Source organism: Thalassophryne amazonica, chromosome 4, assembly GCF_902500255.1.
Source record: "Thalassophryne amazonica chromosome 4, fThaAma1.1, whole genome shotgun sequence".
Classification (NCBI taxonomy): Eukaryota; Metazoa; Chordata; class Actinopteri; order Batrachoidiformes; family Batrachoididae; genus Thalassophryne; species Thalassophryne amazonica.
The window spans coordinates 51,476,411-51,500,072 of NC_047106.1; the positions used below are offsets into that span (position 1 = coordinate 51,476,411).

General features: G+C 41.4%; 1 protein-coding gene across 5 annotated transcripts in view; it reads left to right on the forward strand.

Annotated features, from left to right (window-relative positions):
* dpf1 (D4, zinc and double PHD fingers family 1) overlaps positions 1-23,662 on the forward strand; it is a 181,374-nt gene that overhangs the window by 13,148 nt on the left and 144,564 nt on the right. The gene's annotated exons all lie outside the window — the stretch shown is intronic.

The following is a 23,662-nucleotide window of genomic DNA, read 5'->3' on the forward strand; positions in this document are numbered from 1 at the left end:
ACATAGTTTATCATATTCTGAAGCTGTACAGTTTCTGGTTGCGTTTCAAACAGTCATTTTTTGAAGCAGTTGTGTCAAGTGTTTCAAAGGATTCATTTGTGAAGCAACTGTTTGATGCATTTCAAAGCTGTCTGTTGAACTGTGGCAATTAACTGATAAATGGACTGTATTTCTCTCTCTCACACACACACACACACACACACACACACACACACACACACACACACACACACACACACACACACACACACACACACACACACACACACACACACACACACACACATCTGATAAGGGAATTGAACCCCTGATGTCCTGCTTACATGCTCACTTATCTAACCTTGGGGCCACCACAACCCCAAGTATTCCTGTTTTGAAATTGTGAATACATTTTTTGAAGGCCTGTGCTCAGTGTTTCAGTGTCAGGAGTTGAGTTTTTTGTTGTGTTTTATTTTGTTCTGTTATTTTGTGTATTTCATTGGGCCTGGTTTGTTTATTCTCTTGCTGGGTTTTTCTGCTTGGGGTTGTCTGTCTCTGTCTCTCTCTCTCTGGCCACGCCCTGGTTCTGGTGCTTTCCTTGCACACCTGTTTCTGATTTGCTGATTGCCACCTGGGGTGATATAAGCTCAGTGAGGTTGTTTGTCACTTGCCAGTTTGTCGTGCCCTGTGCCTTCACTCCAGCTCTGTATCCGTGTTCCATAGTCTTGCCTGCCTCCTTGTGTGTACCTGACCTCCTGCCTGTTGCTTTGACCACGCTTGCTTGCCTGATGATTTTTGTACTGTTGTTTTTCCTGGACTGCTTACTTGTGTACTGACCTCTGCTAACCGCAATCATAAAGTCTTCTGAAAACCAGAGCTGTCTGCTTGAGCCGTGCATTTGTGTCCTGCCATTCCTGACCATCCAGCCTGGTATATAGTAGTGTTAAAAAAAAAAAAAAATCAGTCAATCATTGTCTGAAACAGTTGTTTCATTTAGTGTTTCATGTTTTGTAACATTGAATCCTTTTCTGAAGCATGTTTCAGTGTTACATAAAAAAACTGAAATAATTTCGTTTTTCCAAGTTTTTTGAATAAGTTAACAACTTTCTTCCTCACTTGGGGTGCAGCTTTCATTGCCAGATGCCCTTCAACATGCAGCTCCACCTCAGTGGTGACCTTCAACCGGGAACCTTCTATTGTGGAAGCAAATGTGCTACCATTGTGACCGCCACACCTGCCCCAATGAATTTCTAAGATAAAAAATAAATTATACATTTCTGAGATAATTTATTTGCTGTTTGGAGTGTTTTAAAAAGGAAATGTTTTGAGTATTTAAAGCCAGTTTCTAATGTGTCAGACACAAGCGGTTAATGTAGTGTTTTAAATGTAGCGGGTGTACTCTCTCACCTCTACGTTGTGTTTCTGACTCCTCCCACTTGCTCCTCTTGGGACACAAACTCATGATTGGTGTCGCGGACTGAACGGTCTCCTCTAAAAATCGGTCCGCCTTTTGCATCTGCGCATGCGTCATTAGCCGCGGTTCACGGATTAAAACCTCGTTTCTGCTTCAAACTACACTCCATTCATCATCTGTCTCAGCGACAGATATCTGAAGCTTTTTTACGACAATCATTTCCACATAAATTCAGCATTATTTCATAATAAAAGGCGGCGGAAGCGATCAGAGTGCCGCGGCTAAATGAGCTGTTAGCTGATGCATTCACTGCGCATCGGACAGTTCAAAGTGTCACGGAATTTCACAGAGTTTCTCCTTAAAATGGCCTCGTTTCTGCTGAAAACTGACTTTAGAATGATTTAAGAGGTTTTACCTTTATCATCTGATGGTTAATAATCACATTAATCCATTTGATTGCTTTGGATGAAGACATTCCTTCTCAGATGTGCTGCTGTGGTCCAAAATGATGGATGCGCAGATGCAAAAAGCAGACCGATTTTTAGGGGCGGACCGTTCGGTCTGCGGCACCAGCATGGGACACAGACACTCTGTCCAGTTGGTCAAAACCCGGGCTCTGGACTGCCTGTGTGACGAGAGTAAACTTTGGCTGTCAGGGGGAGTGAGACCTCTTGACTACCACATGCATGGCGACTCCTGCTGGTCTCTGTCACTGCATTCATCTTTCCCTCAATCCTGACTAGTTTCCCAGTTCTTGCCACTGAAAAACATCCACACAGTATGATGCTGCCACCACCATGCTTCACTGTAGGAATAGTGGCTGGTTTCCTCCAAACATGACATCTGGCATTCACTGTCTCATCAGACCAGAGAATTTTGCTTCTCATGGTCTGAGAGTCCTTCACGTGCCTTTTGGCAAACTCCAGGTGGGCTGCCATGTGCATTTTATGTGCATTTTAACAAGGAGTGTCTTCCGTCTGGCCACGCTGCCATATGGGTCTGATTGATGGCTTGCTGCAGAGATGGTTGTCCTTGTGGAAGGTTCTCCTCTCTCCACAGAGGAATGATAGAGCTCTGACAGAGTGACCAACAGGTTCTTGGTCACCTCCCTGACTAAGGCCCTTCTCCCCCAGTCGATCAGTTTAGACGGGCAGCCAGCTCTAGGAAGAATCCTGGTGGATCTGAACTTCTTCCATTTACAGATGATAGAGGCCACTGCGCTCATTGGGACCTTCAAAGCAGCAGAAATGTTTCTGTACCCTTCCCCAGATTTGTGCCTCGAGACAATCCTGTCTTAGAGGTCTACAGACAATTCCTTTAACTTCATGTTTGGTTTGTTCTCTCACATGCACTGTCAACACACCTGTCTATATGTAGACAGGTGTGTGTCTTTCCAAATCATGCCGAGTTTAATTTATCCCAGGTGGACTCCAATTAAACTGTAGAAACATCTCAAGGATGATCAGTGGAAACAGGTGGACCTGAACTCAATTTTGAGCTTCATGGCAAAGGCTGTGAATATTTATGTACATGTGATGTCTTAGTTTGTTTATATATATATATATATATATATATATATATATATATATATATATATATATATATATATATGTGTGTGTGTGTGTGTGTGCGTGTGTGTGTATAAATTTGCAAAAAAAAAAAACTTTTCACATGGTAATTATGGGGTACTGTGTGGAGAATTTTGAGGGAAAAAACACATTTCATCCATTTTGGAATAAGGCTGTAACATAACAAAATGTGGAAAAAGTGAAGCACTGTACATATTTCCGGCTGCACTGTACCTTTATGGAATATTTATGATCAGACAGATAATATAATTTTCAACGTGACTGAGTATTTTAGATTTTGATCCCTGTGTAAACTTTAATTGACCCCTATACCTGTCGGAGGCTGTCAGTCTCTGAAGGTTTTCATATATTTTGGTCAAGGCCTCAGTATACTGAAACTGGATTGCGAGTGTTGTTTTGCTGCTTGAGGTGATACCGGTGAGGGCGGGGCCACAGATGAGTCATTCAAATGGAAATGTGTGGAAGGAGGACGGGGGGGGATTCACCCAAATTTCCTGTATTCTTCATTTCTCTCTTCATTATTATTTATTTTCTCATCATTCCCATTTCACATTGTTCCCAACATGCACGTGTGTCCAGTGCATTCATATCAGGAGTTGTTGAGGGCGGAGCCAGTGCAAGCCAATAGCTGCTTCCTTCTGCACCACTTTAATAAGGAGGCAGACTGGGTTGGGAAGTATGGGGGGGTAAATGTGTAAAAGAAAACACAGACACATGCACACACATGCACTTGAATGTGCACACCCAGACACAGAGGTAGAGAATCCATCGCCATAATAAGAGGCCAAGTGCAGCGGTGATAAATCTCACCTGAAGGAGCTGTTCAGAGGCAGATTGCCTCAGCCTGATGTACGGCCCTCAGTGCACACTGCAGCCAGCTATGGGCTATATACACCCACCCACCCACATATGCACGCACGCATGCACACACAAATCAAAATGCATGTATTCACATTTACAGACAATGAATCCCAGCAGACATGAGCAAGTGAAAATGAGGAAAATGAGGAAAACGAGCACATTGACCAAATGCATGCACTCGTACATGCACAGATGACTCTCAGATGAGGGCAGCCACACCTAGGAAATGATGAACATTATGACACGCATCTCTCCCCCTGAATCACATACGTGGGGTTGCAGGAGACAGAGAGCACTGACAGACGTGACATGTTGCAGCCTCCCTTTACCTTCCTCTCTCAGAGCTCTCCTCATGCTCAAATATGCAGGAGCAGTGCTGTGACAGCGCTCCAGCAAAGTAAGGTTTTCCAGCAGGTAGTGTGGCAGATGTCTGCTTCCTAAGCACTGTCTCTCTCTCTCTCTCACACACACACACGCACACACACATACAGGCTTGTGCACTCCGTGTTGTTCATCTGTCTGACTGCCACTGTCAAACTGAGTGTGTGGCCGCTTTGTCCTCCTGACTGATGTGCGCTCTGTCACTGCACTCACACAAAATCTGCAGAGTTCTGTGTGTGACAAAGCAGCTCCTGTTTTTCTTTCCTAACTAATTCACATAGGAAATCTATTGCATCTGTACTCCAGCACGTGCCCATGTATGTCTGCAGGTTTTTACTGTAGGCAGGAGCTCCTCTTCTCTATGCATGTTTTACGAGTAATCATCAGTTCATTATTTTTATGATACAAAGTTCGCCTTTCACAGTCAGCAGCATAATTATTGGGACAGCGAGACATTTTTTGTAATTTTGCCTCTGCACATCACCACAGCGTGGAGCTGAAATGAAACAATCAAGATGAGCTTATATTGTTGACTATCAGCTTTTATTCAAGGGCAGTGGCGGCGCCAGGAAATGTTTGTTGGGGGGGCTGAGGGTGGGCTGGGGTAAAAGTTGGAGGGGCTCCACAAAATGTCGTCGAAATGAACAATATATAGTAAATTGCTTTATAAATACCAAGATATATGTTTTAGTCACCCGTGCTCCTCTAAAATGTGGTATCAATGCACACACACATCACTTAAAATGATTGCAAGTTCAGTAAACTTGCACATAGGTACAAATAAAGATAAGTGAAGTATTAAGAGTGGCTGTGATAAATATTTAGGAAACCTAAATTTTTGGAGTATGGAGTTAAATTTGTCTCAATACTTGCAAATGCACAGAGGGTGATTTACAAATATCCTTTGATTTTACACGTGCTTTGTGATCCACAAACACAAATTTCTGATTTGTAATGTGTGTGTGAGTTTTTACAATTAAATGTTTATTTGCAAAACTGAAAATTCTGTTTGTGAAGAGGATTCAGCATTGGTGGATCACCGAACACACACATTCATCACTTTGCTCAGTTACGCAATATTGAGACATTCTCAGTGCAAAACTGCAGTTGAGATCCACAAATATGTCAGTCGCTATTCACATTATTGGCAGAATTATTGGGGGGTTGAGGGGGGCTTGGCTCATTATTGGGTGAGCTTAAGCCCCCCCAAGTCTCCCCTTGGTGCCGCCACTGTTCAAGGGGTTTAACAAAAACATCACTTTCACCATTTAGAAATTGCAGACATTTTTATACATAGTCCGAGCTCATAAGCAAACTGGACAAAGTAAATCTAAGGATTTTTGTGAATACAAATAATCATTATTGCATCAGGTTTTCATTTGACATATAAGGGGAGGGATTCGTGAACACCTCTAAGCGAATTAATACGTCTTGGACTTCATTTATATGTCAACCATTAAGAAATACACACACTGTGGTGCTGTGTGGTAAATCCATCCAGAGTAGGTTGTCCTCAAATACTGAGTGACTGTCCAAGAAGGTGGGTTGCAAAGGAAACCATCAAGACTTTCATTTGGATCAAAGGTGAGTGATAATGATCTAAATTAATCAATTAGGACTAAAGCTTAGTGATCAGGATTAAAGATGGGTGATCGAGAGATCAGGATTAAACTTCAGGAATCAGGATGAAAACTCGGTGTTTAGGATCAAAGGCCAGTGTGATGAGGATCGATGATTAGCATTCAGGATCTAAGTTCAGCTAACAGACTGTAAATTCAAGATCAAAGAGGAGTGGGCACAACTAAAGATCAGGATGAAAGTTCATCTACTAGACTCAAAGGTGAGTAATCGATATCATGCTCATGATCAGGAACAAGGATGAGTGAGAATACATTTTTGAATATTAGTGAACCGAAGATTGGAATTTGGTTTGGTGCTTAACTTAAAGGCTGTGGAGCCTCATCAGGGGTATGAACTGGCTGCGTGCCCTTCTAGTTTTTAGGTTTGTTAATTCCTTCGTGTTAATTTGGTGTTGTTTCCCCAGTGATGTAAAGTGTGTAGGGTCACAGACGTTTTGTACAGATGATTGTTCAGGCCATCAATCTGGTTGACAACTGAGCACCTGGGTCTCTTAAGAGGACTGTTACTGAGGGAGGCTCAGGTGAAGACGTGCACTTGTATTGTCAGGGAATGTCAGCTGTGACATTTTGGCCATTTCTCTCAGTGTGACTCAGAACACAGGTGCCTCAGAGCTGAGAAGGCCAAGAAAACACCCACATTTCACCTGGCTGCTGCAAATAATTAACTACTTCAGAGAGGTGGGGATGGATAAGTAGTCTGCCAGGGTGGTTGCCATCCAGGTGGTTCTGTAGTGTGTGTGGCACTGGTACATGCTCCCATACCTGACTTGATGGCACACTTGCTTCTTGGAGTATAAATTATTATTATTATTATTATTATTATTATTATTATTATTATTGCACCAAAGGATGAAGCCGACTTGTGGAGATCCAAAACGATGCCGTGGAAGCGTTTCCTTAATTCTTTGGATTCAGAAGATGAGCATCTTGTGGAATCTTCCAGGCTGTTTAAAGACACAGTCGTGTTGGTGTATGCAAACTGCTGACTGACTGAAAATACGACACTGAATAAAAACTCAAACCTTTCATGTAAGTATTATTTTTAAAATAATTGTATATAGAAATAAAATAGATATTTTGACTTTTTTTCATTTTTTATAAAATGGAAAATGTGCATTAGAAGGTGTGCATAAACTTCTGTCTATTGTACTACTATAATCTGTAAATAAGTACTACATATATAACTGCATACGTGTATGCGCGCGCGCGTGTGTGTGTGTGTACGTGCACAGAGAATGGAAGAAGTCAGAAAAGAAGAAATCATTTCACAGAAAGAGCAAAGGCAAAGACAGTGGAATAGAAGAAATTGAATTGAGGGTGGGGAGGAGCGGGGGGAGGTTGAGGAAAAGATGGGAGAGGAGGAGGAGGAGGAGGAGGAGGAGGCTGGGTGATATCGCATAGTTTAATCTGTTGAGTTCAGCCATGGAAGTGGAAGGGCTGGCTTAGGGGGAGGGGAGCGACAGTACAGTAGGCTGCCTGATATTAGTTCTCCGCTGCGTGCGCACACACACACACACACACACACACACACACACACACACACACACACACACACACACACACACACACACACACACACACACACACAAATCTCAGCAGGCCAGACAGCGTGTGTGTGTGTGCTGATATTTGCATGTGTGTATGTGTGTGAGTGTGAGAAAGAGAGCAATTGCACAGATGGACAATAGTGGATTAGACAGGTGTGCAGACTTAAGTATGTGGAGAAAAGTGTTTTTTGGAGGCTTAAAATTAAAACCCCACCAGCACACACACACACACACACACACACACACACACACACACACACACACACACACACACACACACACACACACACACACACACACACACACACACACACACACACACACACACACACACAGAGCTGAGAGTCACAGTCTCTGCAGCATTTGCTGACAAATCTGAACTGAAAAATGAAAAAGTCCAACCGTAATATCTGCCCTCAGCCCTCACAGAGCTGTTCACACGTAGAGGCTCCTTCATTTCTTTCTCGTTTTAATTACCTCATTTATACTGGAAACCAACACTGAATTCAGTCCTCACTCGTTATAGATGTTTCTTTCTCTTTTTTTTTTTAATTCAGTTTTATAATCGTGGGCTATTTTGGATGACTCCCTCACATTTCATTGACTTCTTCAATGATGCAACTTCACCTCCAGGGGGAGCTCTCTGTTTCTCTATTGGTTGGGGAAGCCAGCTAATTGGTGTGTTTAATTGTAAAGTAGAAATGGGAGCAGGCTCTGTGTGTTTTGGCAGATTGTGCATGACACACTGATGCAGAAGTGGGCTTTGTCTGCTGGATGTGACTTGAGGGATCACACAGAATTTCAGACAGGTGCTGATCCAGCCCGGTGTGGTGGATTTGTTGTTTCAGGAGAAGATCTGCTGTCTGTCAGCAGTGATGGCAGTTTTCCTCAGCGGTTCGGTGTAGGCCTCTCTCTCCCTGCTGTTTGTTTAGTGCAGTCTGAAGCGCACAGTGAAGTGTGGATGTGGATTCTCTGTGTGTGTGCATGTGTGTGTACATGCATGTATGTACACGTCCATGCATGTGTGTGCTTTGTTGTGCTTTTGCACAGTGCGACTGTCATTTCAGTATGTCTGTCTGGACATTTTTAGCAGTCAGCTGCAGCTACACCAGTTAATTTTTATACAGGATTTGCTAATATTTCTCTGTGTGCACACAGACTGACAGTGCATGAGAAATGAATGCTGAGAAATCTTTAATAAGGCTGTTAACCCTGTGCACACCGTGTGTGCTGTTAGTCGGCTGTGCGGTTGGATGATGGACAGTTTGGTTTCTTCCTTCCTCTCTCTGTGGTTTGTGTCTTCAATAACCTGCTTGGCCGCCAGGACCTCGGTGACCACAGGCCAGACTGGTTTTACACCGACCAACATATTGATCCATTGTTCTGTTGTGGAGTGCATGGTGGAACAGTGGTTAGTGCTGTTTCCTCACTGCAAGAAGGTTTGATTTCATCATGGAATCATGGGTTTCCTCTGGTTTGCCTGTACAGTCCAAAAATATGTAGATGACATGAAACCTGACAGTCATTGTGACAGTGGTTGGTTGATAAGATCAACTTTATTTATCCCAAAGGAAATTATTTTGCGAGAGTACAGAAACAGTAAACAGTTTTTTTTGTTTGTTTTTACAATTAGTACAACAACTTTATGTGAAATGAAGACATGTGCACAAGACGTTTGACAATACTGCACATAACTCTGAAGAATTGAATAACTCTGAATAACTCTGTTCGTTATGTATTCATCCTGCAGAAGGAGGAGGAATTATACCGTCTGATCACCACAGGTTGGAAAGACTTCCTGTGGCATTCTGCGGTGCACCCTGGTTGTCCCAGTCCATGGCTGAAGGTGCTCTGACAGGATGTCAGTGTGGCATGCAGGGCTGGGAGGTGTTGTCCACAATGCTGAGCAGTTTCCTCAGCATCCTCCTCTCTGACACCTCCACCACAGACTCCAGCTCAACCCCCAGGACAGAGCCAGCTCTCCTGATGAGCTTGTTGAGTCTGTTTGTCTATCTCTGTTTGCATCAGCTTTATCATGGACTCTTACTGAATGCATGGCGGGATGGGCGATGTTGGGCGAGTAGCTAGTTACAAATGACAAAATAAATGTAAGTGTAATCTGTTGTACCTCCTGAGAAAAAAATATGTAATTAACTTACACTTACTAGTTATTACAAAGGAATAATGGACATAATAAAAATGTAATTTGTAAAATATCCATTAGGTCTATGTTACTTTACATATTTGCTGTGCAAAGAACAATGTGGTGCCAATAAAATCCAATAAAATCTGTCTCAGTGTTGCTTCGTGGCTAGATTTAGCAACTTTTCGACTTTCCCTAGTAACTAAAAATCTGGCAACTAATGACAAATCTGGTGACACTGGGAGATGCAGGGGAGGAGCAGATGTTCTGCACAGGAAACTATGCAATCCTAATTCAAATTATACTAACGAATGTTTAATAAATGTTTTACAGTAGCCTTTCACCCAAACTCCCAGCAAGCATTTGGTTAAATTGGAAGTGAATCGAAAAGCTTTTCTATTATCTGTTTAACACCGGTATATCTCCAAGGGCTTAATAGGTGTTGTCTCTATGGTGGCCGACAGGAGTCACAACATTTCCAAATTAAGACAATGCTAGCAAATGCAAAAAACATTTATAAATACATAAAAGACTTGCATCAATTCAACAACAGGTAGCGGCACTAAAAAAAAAAAAATCTTGCAAATTGAAAAATGCTTGCAAACAGAGAATAGAAACATAAGCTACAGCACATGCAACGGTTTAATTTGATAACTTGTGTCTCCTGAAAATTCAGACACAAACAGAAATGCAAAGTTTCACACCACAACGGTGATACCAGCAACACAAACAGATCTTTAACTGGACTTTAACTGACTTATACTCTTCAGTGTATTGCAAATAAAACAGTAAAATGATGTTTCTGGGCATCCACATCAAGGACTACTTGACCTGGAGTGCCAACAGCACCGATTTCATTAAAAAGACAGAGAAGAGAGTGCACATCCTGAGAATACTCAGAAAGAACCAGCTCACCAATAAAAAAAACTAGACAAACAAACTGCTCTTGTCCTTTTACCGTTGCTCTATAGAGAGCACCCTGGCGTACTGCATGTGTGTATGGTTTGCCAGCTGGACAGTTGCTGAGAGGAAGGTGCTCCAGAGGATCATTAACACCGCCCATCAGTTGCCCTCTCCCCTCTCTGGAAGATCTATACAGTTTCTGCTGCCTCAGAAGAGCCCACAACATTTTACAGGATCCAACTCATCCTGGACACTCACCGTTTGAACCGCCGTCCTCTGGCAAATGGTTCAGAACAATAAAAACCTGGACAAATACTGTTGATTAAAAGATACTTTTTATCCCAAAGTAATAATAGCCCTCAATGCTGCATAAACTTGACTCTGCGTACAGTATCCACTATGACTGTGTATTACCGGCTGAATGTATGCACATACATACAATACTGACATTTTATTGTGTTCTTTTATTTAAATATTTGTATCTAGTGCCTTACACCCTTCACATTCATTTTAGTAGTACCAAGGGACACGTGTGATTTTGTTGTATCCAGTATACAATGACAATAAAGGCCTAATTGAACGGAATTGAATAGTGTGAGCATAAGAGAAAACTGACGATTAAAGTAAATAAGTAAACTTCCTCATCTTGCTGACCAGGCAGAGATAAAGAGTGAAGCACTTTGAAACACTGACTGGTTTTACTTCTGCTGTGTTCCAAAGATTTGAAAAGCGTTTCTGTGCTGGGGTGAAGAAACATTATACAAATAATGAATGTTTTTTCATTCGTGCAATGGTGAGAATATTTCATGAGGTGAAAGATGAAATGTTTCATTCAATGAGACTTGTTGAATGGAACATCTTCTACTTCAACTAGAAACGTCCCAGTAAATACTGCAAATGCCTCCAGAGGGCTTACGACATACTGAATTTGTTTTGTTTTTTGTGTGTGTTAGAAGAATGAGCAGTATCAAGCTTGTTCAAATCGTCTGTCACCAAAACAAACCCCGCCATGTTTGTTTTTAAGTGTGCTTAGTATAAGTCCAGTCTTATTACTGCCAGAGTCTTTTAATTCACTGGGAACATTCTTGGGTCGTAGACCTTGGACAAGTTCAAAGATGGTTAACCTTGACCTATATGAGGTTAAAAAGTCACATTTTGTTTCAATCTGTCCTTTTTTTTTGTTTTCAGTGGCTGAGGTGACAGCCAGTCAGATTAGAGTGGCACCATGAGGTCAGTGGCAGGCCTCTCTAAAAATGTTTTTTTAGGTGTTTACAACATTTTTGTAACATGTTTTATATGTTTTATAACATAACATCATGTTTATAACATGTTTCTCACATATTCTGTAAAAGCTAGGGAGAATTAAACACTTTTAAAACTGAAAATGCTGTTTTTGCAACCTGAAAACACACCTGAAGTGATTTACAAGACATTTAGTGGACGTTAGCGTGATGACGTCACAGGCTGCTAGCTGCAAACTCTGTTTCATTTGTGTGTAAATATAACGTCTTTGTTATATATTATGTAAAAGCTAGCACAAATAAACACTTCTCAAACTGAAAATGCTGTTTTTGTAACCTGATAACACCTCTAGACTGATTTAGAAGACACTAGCTGGGGTACCCGGCGCTGCCCGAGTTAACCTGTTTTAGACATAAGCCAAATGCCAATCATTTTAATCAAAATAATTGCCCAACATTTGTTTGTGTAATGCTGATGTCTTATAAATATAATAGCTAATGGGCTAAAGTTTGTCCAGCAGAACTATAAGAGGTGGACTCCCCAAACTAAGTGGAAATACTTGGTTAAAAGACAAACACATTTGAAGTCCTTCACACAGACTTTGTTTTGCAATCATATTTATAACAAAATTACACACAAAAGGTGGGTAACAGTAAATGTAAATATCAATGAATCAAAGTGAGGTAGTGGTGTATTTCACTGTTTGTACATTGCAATTTTACAAACATAAAATGAATGTATTCAGACAGGAAGGCAAACTGGTTTGTACAGGACAGTCAGGTGCTTAACAGTTGAGAACATAAAGTAACTGTAGAAAGGGATTAAATAAACAGAGATGACCATCACATATACAGGGCTGGAAATTTGAATCTGCCTGTTCATACCCACAGACTCAGCCTAAGCATGTTGTTGTTTTGTTGAGTGTGCTGTGGCTGTGCTGAGTGTGCTGTAGAAAGGGATTAAATAAACAGAGATGGCCAACACATATACAGGGCTGGAAATTTGAATCTGCCTGGTCATGCCTACACTCGGCTATTTTGGGGGTCATTTTCAGTTCAACTTTTAAAAAAATGGTACCAATTTGTTCCCCATGTCATGAGGATTCAGAATATATATCGTTTTTAGGGCTACATATTATAGTTTGGGAGTTTATCAAGGACAGACAGACAGAAGTGGCAGCATGAAAAGCACATGGTACAACACTGTATGGTCTTACATAAATGGCTATTTTGGGGATAATTTTCAGTTCAACTTTTTAAAAAATGGTACCAGTTTGTTCCCCATGTCATGATTCAGAATATATATACTTTTTAGGGCTACATATTATAGTTTGGGAGTTTATCGCACATGGTACAACACTGTAGGGTCTTACATAAATGACTATTTTGGAGGTAGTTTTCAGTTCAACTTTTAAAAAAGTTTGTTCCCATGTCATGAGGATTCAGAATATATATAGTTTTTAGGGGTACATGTTATAGTTTGGGAGTTTATCCTGGACAGACAAACAGACAGACAGACGTAGCCCTTTATGTATATAGATTTCGCCGACGTCAGCGTGCAAGCTAACTTCCACTAACTCAAACCTAACTTCCACTCTTGTCAAAAGCTCATAAACGTAAATACTGTTTATGATTGATTCATTGATAGAGGGGCTTTATTGAACATGTACAAACTATAAGACAACAGAATCTTATTTCAGCTTGCAGACTTTTTTAATGCAACTATCTGTTGTTGAATTGATGCAGGTGTTTGTTTTTTTTGTTCTTTTACATTTGTATTTTGTGTTTTTTGCTGGCATTGTCTTAAGTTGGAAGTGTTGTGGCTCCACCAGCCACTGTTAGGGCCCCTTCACACATTGGTCGACGTCTGGTTGATTACGGCGAAACAGCGTGAAACAGTTCAAAATTAGTGCACCACGAAACATTGCGCCAATGGGCAGGCTTCCACAAACCCGGTGCAAGAATTTGTGCACGCGCCAGTGTCCTTTGAGCAGGAACAGTACACATGGCGGCACTTATGTGGAAGAAATAAAAACCAGCTTGTATGTGTGGAACCACATTGCACCGCATATGTGGAATAATAAAAAAAAAAACACCACCCGGGATGTGAACTCGCGCCTTTCAAAAGCTCAGAATGCCAGCCAGCAACTTTACCACTGAGCTATGGAGCTGTTCTTTGAAAGCTGTGGGAATCTGTCTCATATCAGGAAGGACATGGAAGTATTACAAAAAAAATTAAAATCCCACACCATATAAAAACACCCATTTAATAAGCGAGCAATACAAATATGATCCGTCCATTCCTCTGGTGATGACCCATGGTCACAGACATACCGTTATGAAATGACATGAATGAGAAGCAGTGTGCTCTGATCATGTCCACATCTACTGGTCAGGTGCATCCAGTCAGCCGTGCGTGTGTTCTGCCTGACACGAGTGTCTTGTGGACGGCGTGCCACAGCACAGACACTGCATCATGTGTAACAGAGCTCATGTGGGTGACGTAACAGTCAGATCGCCGCTGCGTGTTCTGATCTGTTGGTCCGTTTCAACCTGGCAGGCTGTCAATGTCCGCTCCGTGCGCGCGCTTGCTGGCTGCAGCTTATTGCCACCGCGATATATGTTTTTATTTATATCCATGTAAATACAGCAATCAGACACACGCGCCTCACAGTGGACAGTTGGTAGTCCATGTCTGTCCAAACACAGTAGGTGTTGTCTAGCTGGGATGTCCAGAATGACAGATCACCACAGCTGCTTCTGTCATAGCCACACCTCCGGTCAGTTCTCAGCGTGCATACCAAAGCCACAGTCGTGTGGAACTTAGACAAATTTCTCTGCCAGTACGACAGTGGTCATCTGCGGTCTGCTGTTGTGTGAAGAGTGCGACTGGCCACATTTTGTAAGTGCCATGCAAGCGGTGTTAGATGTTCGTGTGTGTCACCTGGAATTTGGCTGACACCCGCCGCGAGAGGGTGTGATGGGTTCGCACAACGCACACTTTTTCTTTCAGCCGCACACTTTTTCTTTCATCTACAGCTGTAATTAGTATAGTGACAGATATCATTTGAGAGAACTGTTACTGATTATTCTTTCCCCTCTATTACCACCCTGCCATATATTAACTTTAACTTAATCAACCAGCAGAAACGGATTGTTTTTCAAGCCAGCACTGCAAAACTGATGGAGATTTGAGGCAGAATGTGGAGCCACAAAATCACGCAGTCAGTCACATTTGGAGTGAGAGAGTCGCACGTTGGTAAAAGTTCTTGTAAAGAACTTTTCACAGGTCATCCTGTTCTTTCACTGCAGATCTCTGCCTTTTTCCTCCTCTCGCTGTTACTTTTTATCTCCTCTCTCTCTCTGCTCACTGTCTGTCATTATGCATTTCCTCCAACTCTCTCTGCATGTAGATGCCACCTACTGTACCGTCTCCTCTCTCCATTTCTTTCTTCGTGTACCTTTTCCCAACTTTCTGCCTCAACTCTCCTGCATCAGCTGCTCTTCTTTACGAGCCTCCAAACAGTCATGTGGCTCAGCTATTGCAATCTAATGAGATTGGGAGCACCCAAATTGAAAGAAGCCATTTTCCACAGCTGTCAGCTTATTATCGGTGTGTGTGTGTGTGTGTGTGTGTGTGTGTGTGTGTGTGTGTGTGTGTGTGTGTGTGTGTGTGTGTGTGACTTATTCTTGTGCCTCTGAAGGTAGTGCTGCAGAGAGGGATGGCAGTGATACGGAGGGACAGAAGGGTTTGAAGTGAGAAGGTTTTGAGGGAGGAGGCGGACAGGGAGCTCAAGGGTGAGCTGCTTTACATTTTGAATGTTTTCCTTTTCCCCTCATTCTCAGTTCATTCAAGCACCGATTGCTTCTCTCACTCTTCATTTTGGTCACCAGCGCTGCTTAAAGCTGCAGCGCTTTATCACTTCTGCTGAGGAGGTTATGGTTTTTGGGTTCTTTTTTGGTTCATGCTTCACCTCTTCACACAGTTTCATGAAAATCAACTTGTAGGTTTTTGAATAATCCTAGTGAGAAACAAACAGATATGGTCTGTATTGGTTTTAGGACAGTTTTCAAGGCTTTGCTGCTTTGATTTCAAACACAGAATGGTTGTGCAGCCATTTATCTCCCAGAGTCGTCAGAGCCTTACGTGCCGATGTGTGCTGTGCACCCTGAGTGCAGTTTGTTGTGTGTTTCTGGGGTTGAGAAGAAAGAAATCAGAAAGGGGTAGAGCCTTTGCTTCCCATGCCTTATTTTTGTGGAATAATCCTCATATCCTTTTGTTGCAGGAGGCTTTAGACAAACTTTGCAGCATGCAATCACTTGTTCCCCATCTATCACAGCAACCCCACACCACTGACCAAACACATGTTCTACGGTCACGTTAGCCATGTTGTTGTTGTTGTGTGAAGTAAGTAGGATGGGGGGGGGCGGGGGGGGGGGGGGGGAGCTACGGAAGCTCCTTGGGACAAAAGGTGTGCAAGAAGAGAAAAACCTTGACTTTTTAATTTTTTAAATTGTATCGTTCATCCACAATAAAAACCGTGAACCAATCAATATATGATATATTTATTAATGATTCAAAATTATATATATTTCTTATCATGATTTGTCTGTGCTCTTGGGGGCCCCCTGGTGGCATGGAGGCTCTAAGCGACCACATATTTTTACTCTCCTTTGGGCCGGCTCTGTTTCCACCCTTGAGAAATGTCAGCTACCTATTTTAAAAATTCTACCCAGTCTAAAACCCATGGATCCCCACAGGCTTGTGTTGGGCTAGGTGATAGGCTAGTGGTTAAGTGTTGGGCTTCAGACCAGAGGATCCTTGGTTTAAATCCCAGCCTGACCAGAAAATCACTAAGGGCCCTGACATCGGGGTGAATGTGAGGCATTGATGTAAGCGCTTTAAGTGTCTGATGCAGATGGAAAAGCGCTATATAAATGCAGTCCATTTACCATATATCTAACTTTACCATGTATTAATCCACATCATTTTTGATTGACTGGACTATTACATGTACGTCGTAGACCCGTTGAGTTGAAGTCAGGTGAGGTAGTTTATCATTGAAGAGTTGAGAAATGAGTCGGGGGCGTTAATACGGCTGTAGGGTGTGTTGAAGAGGAATGTGCTTTAATGAGTTCCGTGTTTTCTTAGCATTTGAAAATGGACTGCATTTTGTAATAGACTGCATTTATATAGTGCTTTTTCCATCTGATGCAGTCCGTCAAAACACCTTAGAGTGATGCCTCATATTCATCCATTCACACACACACACACACACACACACACACACACACACACACACACACACACACACACACACACACACACACACACACACACACACACACACACACACAGCTGTCAGGGTGCTGTCACATAAGGCGCACACCTGCATACAGGGAAAAAATTGGGGATTAAGGACCTTGCTCAAGTCCACTTTAGGGAGTTGGGCAGGGAATCGAATCGAGGATCCTCTGAGCATAAGCCAGCCGCTCTTACTTTCAGGTCACCACGTCTCTGAAAAAAACCCTTCATGAACTTAGTCTTTTTTGCATTTTTTTTTAATTTTTTTTTTTTAGTTACTATCTAGTTAAAAGGTACTTTAACTAGAACCACCAACAAACAGTACAGTAACAAACACCATATAGGGCTCATAGTTTGACATACTAATGATATTCTGAGAATATAAAAATGTCTCCTTCAGATTAGATGGTAAAAAGTCTCTTGCAAGTGTTTTTGATGCAGACTGGTGGATCCTCCAGTTTGGAGAGATTTACTTTGTGGAGTTATTTGTATTGATTTTTCTTACTTTTTATAACTGACACTAAGGAAACTGTGCATAGTGCAACTTTTAACTGTTGCATCACCAGTTTTACAGCTTTGTGATGGAGTGGCACACAGAAAGATTTTCTTAAAAAAGATGATGTGAAATTTCAGCTACAATTTGCTAGAAGGCACATGGGAGATACTAAGATAGACTTGATCTGTTTTATGTTGTATGACTATTCTTCTCTGCTTCACTCCACCATGAAGCTTTGAATGGTGATGCAACAGCCAAAAGTTACACAATGCACAGTTTCTGCAGTGACTTAGGAAATGTTCGTGCACTGTATCCATCCTCTGACTTGTCTCGAGAAAACAAATGATAAAAGTGATGATTTAGTTGTGTTCCACCTAAAGGTATGCATATTTATGCACATCATTGTTTTGACTTTTATATTTTTTGCTGGCAGACGTACCTGGCTTCACCCAAAAATAAATAAGTCAATAATTAATTGGCATTAAATATTTCACTGGCTAATTTTAAAGAAGAGAACATTCTTGTTTTTTACAGCTGTAGATCAATGTGGGGTTAGATATTTTCTTTGTATGCCCGTAGTTACTGAGTTTTAAGTGTTTTTCTTTGGTGGAGCCATGCACTCTCTGAGTGCTGTAGTTTATTTATAGTCTAAATTGACCGTGTTGACGTGCTGATTCCAGCGGAAATGTTTTTCTCCACTCTGTGCTACCTGAGTTATTAGTGTGTTTCCTTGGCGACAGTGTGCACTCTGAGTGCTGTAGCATAATTAACAGAATAAAACCGCCACATTGAAGCTGGCTCCATGTTGTTCGATGTCTGACTTGAGAGCAGAAATAGACATATTCACAGCCTGATACAAATAATGATTTCGGTCTGATGACATAGTTTACCCCTCTGTGACAACTGGATGGGGGCGGTTGGGGGGAGCATAAATTGTTAGTTTAAAATAATTTAAGCCATAAAGGTATACATAATCAGGGGCATGGTTGCTTTGAGTGACAGCTCAGGTATTGTATGTCCCAATCAGGTCGTCTTGTCCAGGCTCCACCTCTTTGCCCATATATGATATGGCATGCCTGGCCATAGATTAAGCAGTACAGAAATAAAAAAAATGTGATTATTCTGTTAAATGTGCAGTAAAACATACTTTAAACATGCTGAGAAAAAGCCCAGTGACACAAACTATCAGTACATAAATTTTCATGTAGATAATGTCAAAACTGTAAATTTCTTTAAACAACACACGCACATGTATTATATCCGTCTGTGTGTCGGGTTGGGGCTATATGTATATTACAACCCCAATTCCAATCAAGTTGGGACGTTGTGTAAAATGTAAATAACAACAGAATACAATGATTTGCAAATCGTCTTCAACCTATATTCAATTGAATACACCACAAAGACAAGATATTTAATGTTCAAACTAATAAACTTTATTGTTTTTAGCAAATATTTGCTCATTTTGAAATGGATACCTGCAACACGTTTAAAAAAAGCTGGGACAGTGGTATGTTTACCACTCTTTACCTGGATGTACCTTTCAGCATTGATGGTGCCATCACAGATGTGTAAGTTGCCCATGTCATGGGCACTAACACACCCCCATACTATCACAGATGCTGGCTTTTGAACTTTGCGCTGGTAACAATCTGGATGGTCTTTATCCTCTTTTGTCCGGAGGACACGACGTCCATGATTTCCAAAAACAATTTGAAATGAAGACTCATCAGACCAAAAAACACTTTTCCACTTTGCGTCTGTCCATTTCAAATGAGCTCGGGCCCAGAGAAGGCAGCGGCGTTTCTGGATGTTGTTGATGTATGGCTTTCACTTTGCATGGTAGAGTTTTAACTTGCACTTGTAGATGTAGTGACGAACTGTGTTAACTCACAATCGTTTTCTGAAGTGTTCCTGAGCCCACGCGGTAAGATCCTTTACACAATGATGTCTGTTTTTAATGCAGTGCCACCTGAGGGACTGAAGGTCACGGGCATTCAGTGTTGGTTTTCGGCCTTGCTGCTTACGTGTAGAAAGTCCTCCAGATTCTCTGAATCTTCTGATTATATTATGGACTGTAGATGATGGACTCCCTAAATTCCTTGCAATTGATCGTTGAGAAACACTCTTCTTAATCTGTTGAACTGTTTTTTCACACAGTTGTTCACAAAGTGGTGATCCTCGCACCATCTTTGCTTGTGAATGGCTGAGCCTTTGGTGGATGCTCCTTTTATACCCAATCATGACACACACCTGTTTCCAATTAGTTGTTCTTTGAGCATTCATCAACTTTCCCAGTCTTTTGTTGCCCCGTCCCAACTTTTTTGAAATGTGTTGCAGGCATCCATTTCAAAATGAGCAAATATTTACACATAACAACAAAGTTTATCAGTTTGAACATTGATTTTCAATTCTAAATATGCAGTACATAGAACTGCTAATTTCAGGATCTACTTCAGTGTGTCCGGCAGATTTTGCCATGAAAGCAAAGTGTGTGTAGCCTCACAGCAACAAGATTGTGGGATTGTTTCCCACCTCATCCTTTCTGTGTGGAGTTTGCATGTTCTCCCAGTATTCGCGTGGGTTAGCTCTGGGTGCTCCGGCTTCCTCCCACTTCCAAAGACATGCAGGTTAGGCAAATTGGTGACTCTAAATTGGCCGTATGTGTGTGTGTGTGTGTGTGTGTGTGTGTGTGTGTGTGTGTGTGTGTGTGTGTGTGTGTGTGTGTGTGTGTGTGAATATGTTTGTTTATATGTGGCCCTGCGACAGATATGACGTCATGTCCAGGGCGTAACCTCTCCCCTGTCCCCACCCCTTGTGACCCTTGACTGGTATAGAAAATGAATGAATATATATAATTTATGTCATTGTTAAGATTTAAGAAACCTGAATTATATTTTTTTTAAACAAAATTTAGACATGTAAAAGCTCAAGGCTTCATGAACATTTGAGCATCATTGTATATTTTTGATTTTTTAAATTCATGCCTTAACTTATACTCAGTGCGTCTTATTGACGATGAGCAGGCGGTTTCCCAAGTGTGTAACAGAAGCTCTTGAGTGCCGTAGTCTATTTTGGAAACAGCTTTATGCTGCTCTTTTCTTTGATTATTGTTCACTTCTTTAAAGCTAACTGACAAATACTCCAGTGACATGCAACCAGTGTAGTTGTAAAATCCGATAATGGTTGCAGGCACTCCCAGCTGTGGGCAGATGACCATTAAAAACTGCATTCTATTCAGCAGCATTCCCACCATCGAGCACAGCGTGCCTCACATATCGATGGCTTGATCACATCCTTTAAATGTCACACATCCGCAGATGACCTGCAAGGTTTCAGGGCTGGTTTAGGAGATTTTAAAGATGGCAGACACAAGCTGTCAGACCTCACAACCATTTGTTTGACACTGCTAAATTTAATCATTTTCATCCAGGACTGTAGAATGTACCTTATCTGACAAAACCATCAAAACCTGTGGCCCATCAGTCTTCGTGCAGAAATCTCAACGTTAATCCAGAACCACCTGCTGAATGAACAATGTGAAATTAGCTTTTACACCAATTAGTCATAACATTGTGATCACTGACAGGTGAAGTGAGTAACATTGATTATCTCATTACAGTGACACCTGTCAGTGTGTGGGGGTATGTTAGGCAGCAAGTCAGCTTTTTGTCCTCAAAGTTGATGTGTTGGAAACACAAAAAAAAGAAGGCAGAAAGGTTTGAGTGACTGACAACGGCCAAATTGCTATGGCTAGACAACTAGGCCAGGACACCTGCACAACTACAACTCTTGTGGGATGTTCTTGGTCTGTAATGGTCAGTACCTACCAATAGTGGTCGAAGGAAGGAAAACTGGTGACAAACGACAAGGTCATAGGTTGCCAAGGATTGTTAATGCGATTTGTGAGCTAAGTCTGGCCTGTGTGGTCCGACCCAACATAAGCTGTAATTGCTGATGACGTTAATGTTGGTTCTGATAGGTAGGTCTAGTAGAGTCCATGCCTCAGTGGGTCGGGACTCTACAAAATATTCAACAGGTGTTCACAATGTCACTGATTTGTCTATTTTCCTCATTGTTGAGGATATTGAATGTAGTATTTTACTGAGGCAGATATCGATATTTGCAAAGAGTGTTTCTACCTTGTTTGATTGTTAGCTGGACAAATTGAAATCTCGAAAACATATTTACAGAAACTGATTTACCTTAGGCCATGGTTCAGTAAATCCTGAATGGTTTTCAAGACTTTTTTTTTTATAACTCCCGAAGAATTACTTCATTTTTTCCCTGTATAATTTGATCTCAGATGAATTAATTCCACTCTTCAACTTTTACTGAAAAAAGAGAATGGTTGGAACAACTTAAAAAAGGCCTTTAATTGCTAACACTCAAAGGAATTAAAAGGATCCAAATTAACTGAAGAATTAACATTTATACTAACTTGTTAACCTAATTTAGTTAATACCTTGAATTAAATTGTCACTAACTGAAGGAGTTACTGTGGGTTTTCTCTTTTTTTTCAGTATTGGATAGATTGTGTTCTAGTTTGCATCCCTGGAAAAACAGTATTTCAGGCACACGTCAAACTTCTCTCGCTCTTTTGCGCACACACTCATTTTAATTTCATTTTTCATTTTCACACACACTTTGCCTTACAGCTAGAAGGTCCCAGGTTCTCCTCGTAGTTACATGGGTTCCCTCCAGGTGCTCTGGCTTCCTCCCACTTACAAAGATGTGCAGGTTAGGTCCATTGGTGCCTCTAAATTGACTGCGTGAGAGGGTGAATGTGTTTGTCTGTCTACATGTGGCCCTATGATAGACTGGTGGCCTGTTCAGGGTGTACCATCCCTCTCGCCCCGTGACTTCTGGGATGGACTCCAGCTCCACCGTGACCCTTAATTTGATTAAGCGGGTATAGAAAATGAATGACTGAATGAATTATCATGTTGAGGCCACAGTCATGTGACATGATATACTGTCAATTTTGACAAGAGGTGTAGATTATGAAATAGCAATATCCTCACTGTTAGCTCGCATACTGCTAAAATTTAGACTATCTCAAATGTTTGGAGCTAAATTTAATTAATTAATTAATTTTCTGTTGCTTATCCGCGTTCACGTCACAGTGGCAACAAAAAAAGCAGCTCATCCCACATTTCCATGTCCACTGTCAGCCCCTTAAACTTATGCTTCCCAGGGCGTTCCAAAATCAGATGAGAACTATAATCCCTCCAATTTATCCTGGGTGTTCCCTGGTGCCTCTTCTCCGGTCCAGCATCAGCAAAACATCAGCCCAATCTGTCTGCCAACCTCACAGTCCATCTTACCCCCATCCATGACCAAGACCTGAATACTTGAAATACTCCACTCGAGAGTTAAAATTGTCCTTGTCAGTTCTGTTCATACATTAAGTCATGAATAATATCAACTTCCTGACACTCGCAGTGCTACTTTATGACATATGAAAGAGTATTTTCAATGCTATAAATAGTACTTCAACACTCTTTGGGCATTGTTTAGTGAAATAACACAGACAGATTCCTCAGTTTGGGTTTGAACCCAGAACCTTCTGGTTATGAGGTGATAGGGTGGTTGCACCATTGCAAGTGAAAGCCCGGAAAGCCCACTAAATTTCACCTTCAAAAATAACACTTACAGGGAGAGCTGAAACAACACTGATGTGATCAGTTCTGAGGAACCACTCCAACACTCTTGCATTATTATTGCAAGATTCAACACAAAAAGCATTTAATAGTGTTTATAATGGGTAAAATCAACTCTGAAACATTTGATTCTGAGATTTTAACACGCCGTGTTTTGTCATCCAAATGCTAATGATTTGTCATCTACAGATGGTGGTGCAAAAACATGAAAAAACATCTTTATTTGCAATTGCACTGCATTGTGTTTGTAGCTGTAGACTCAGTGATGTAGCTGCAAACATTTTTTTCATTTTGTGTGTACCGTATCTGCCGTCTGTAAAACAGCATGACCTTGATATCTGCATTCAGCAGGAAAACAGCAGAGAGGAGTGATTAACAGCAGAGAAGTGTGAAAAAGAGGAGAATTTTAAAAAGAATGCAATAATGGAGAAAAACATTTCACATCAACCACAAAAAAGGTGAAGCAAGACAATGCAGAGATGTGCAAAAGGAGAAAGAGA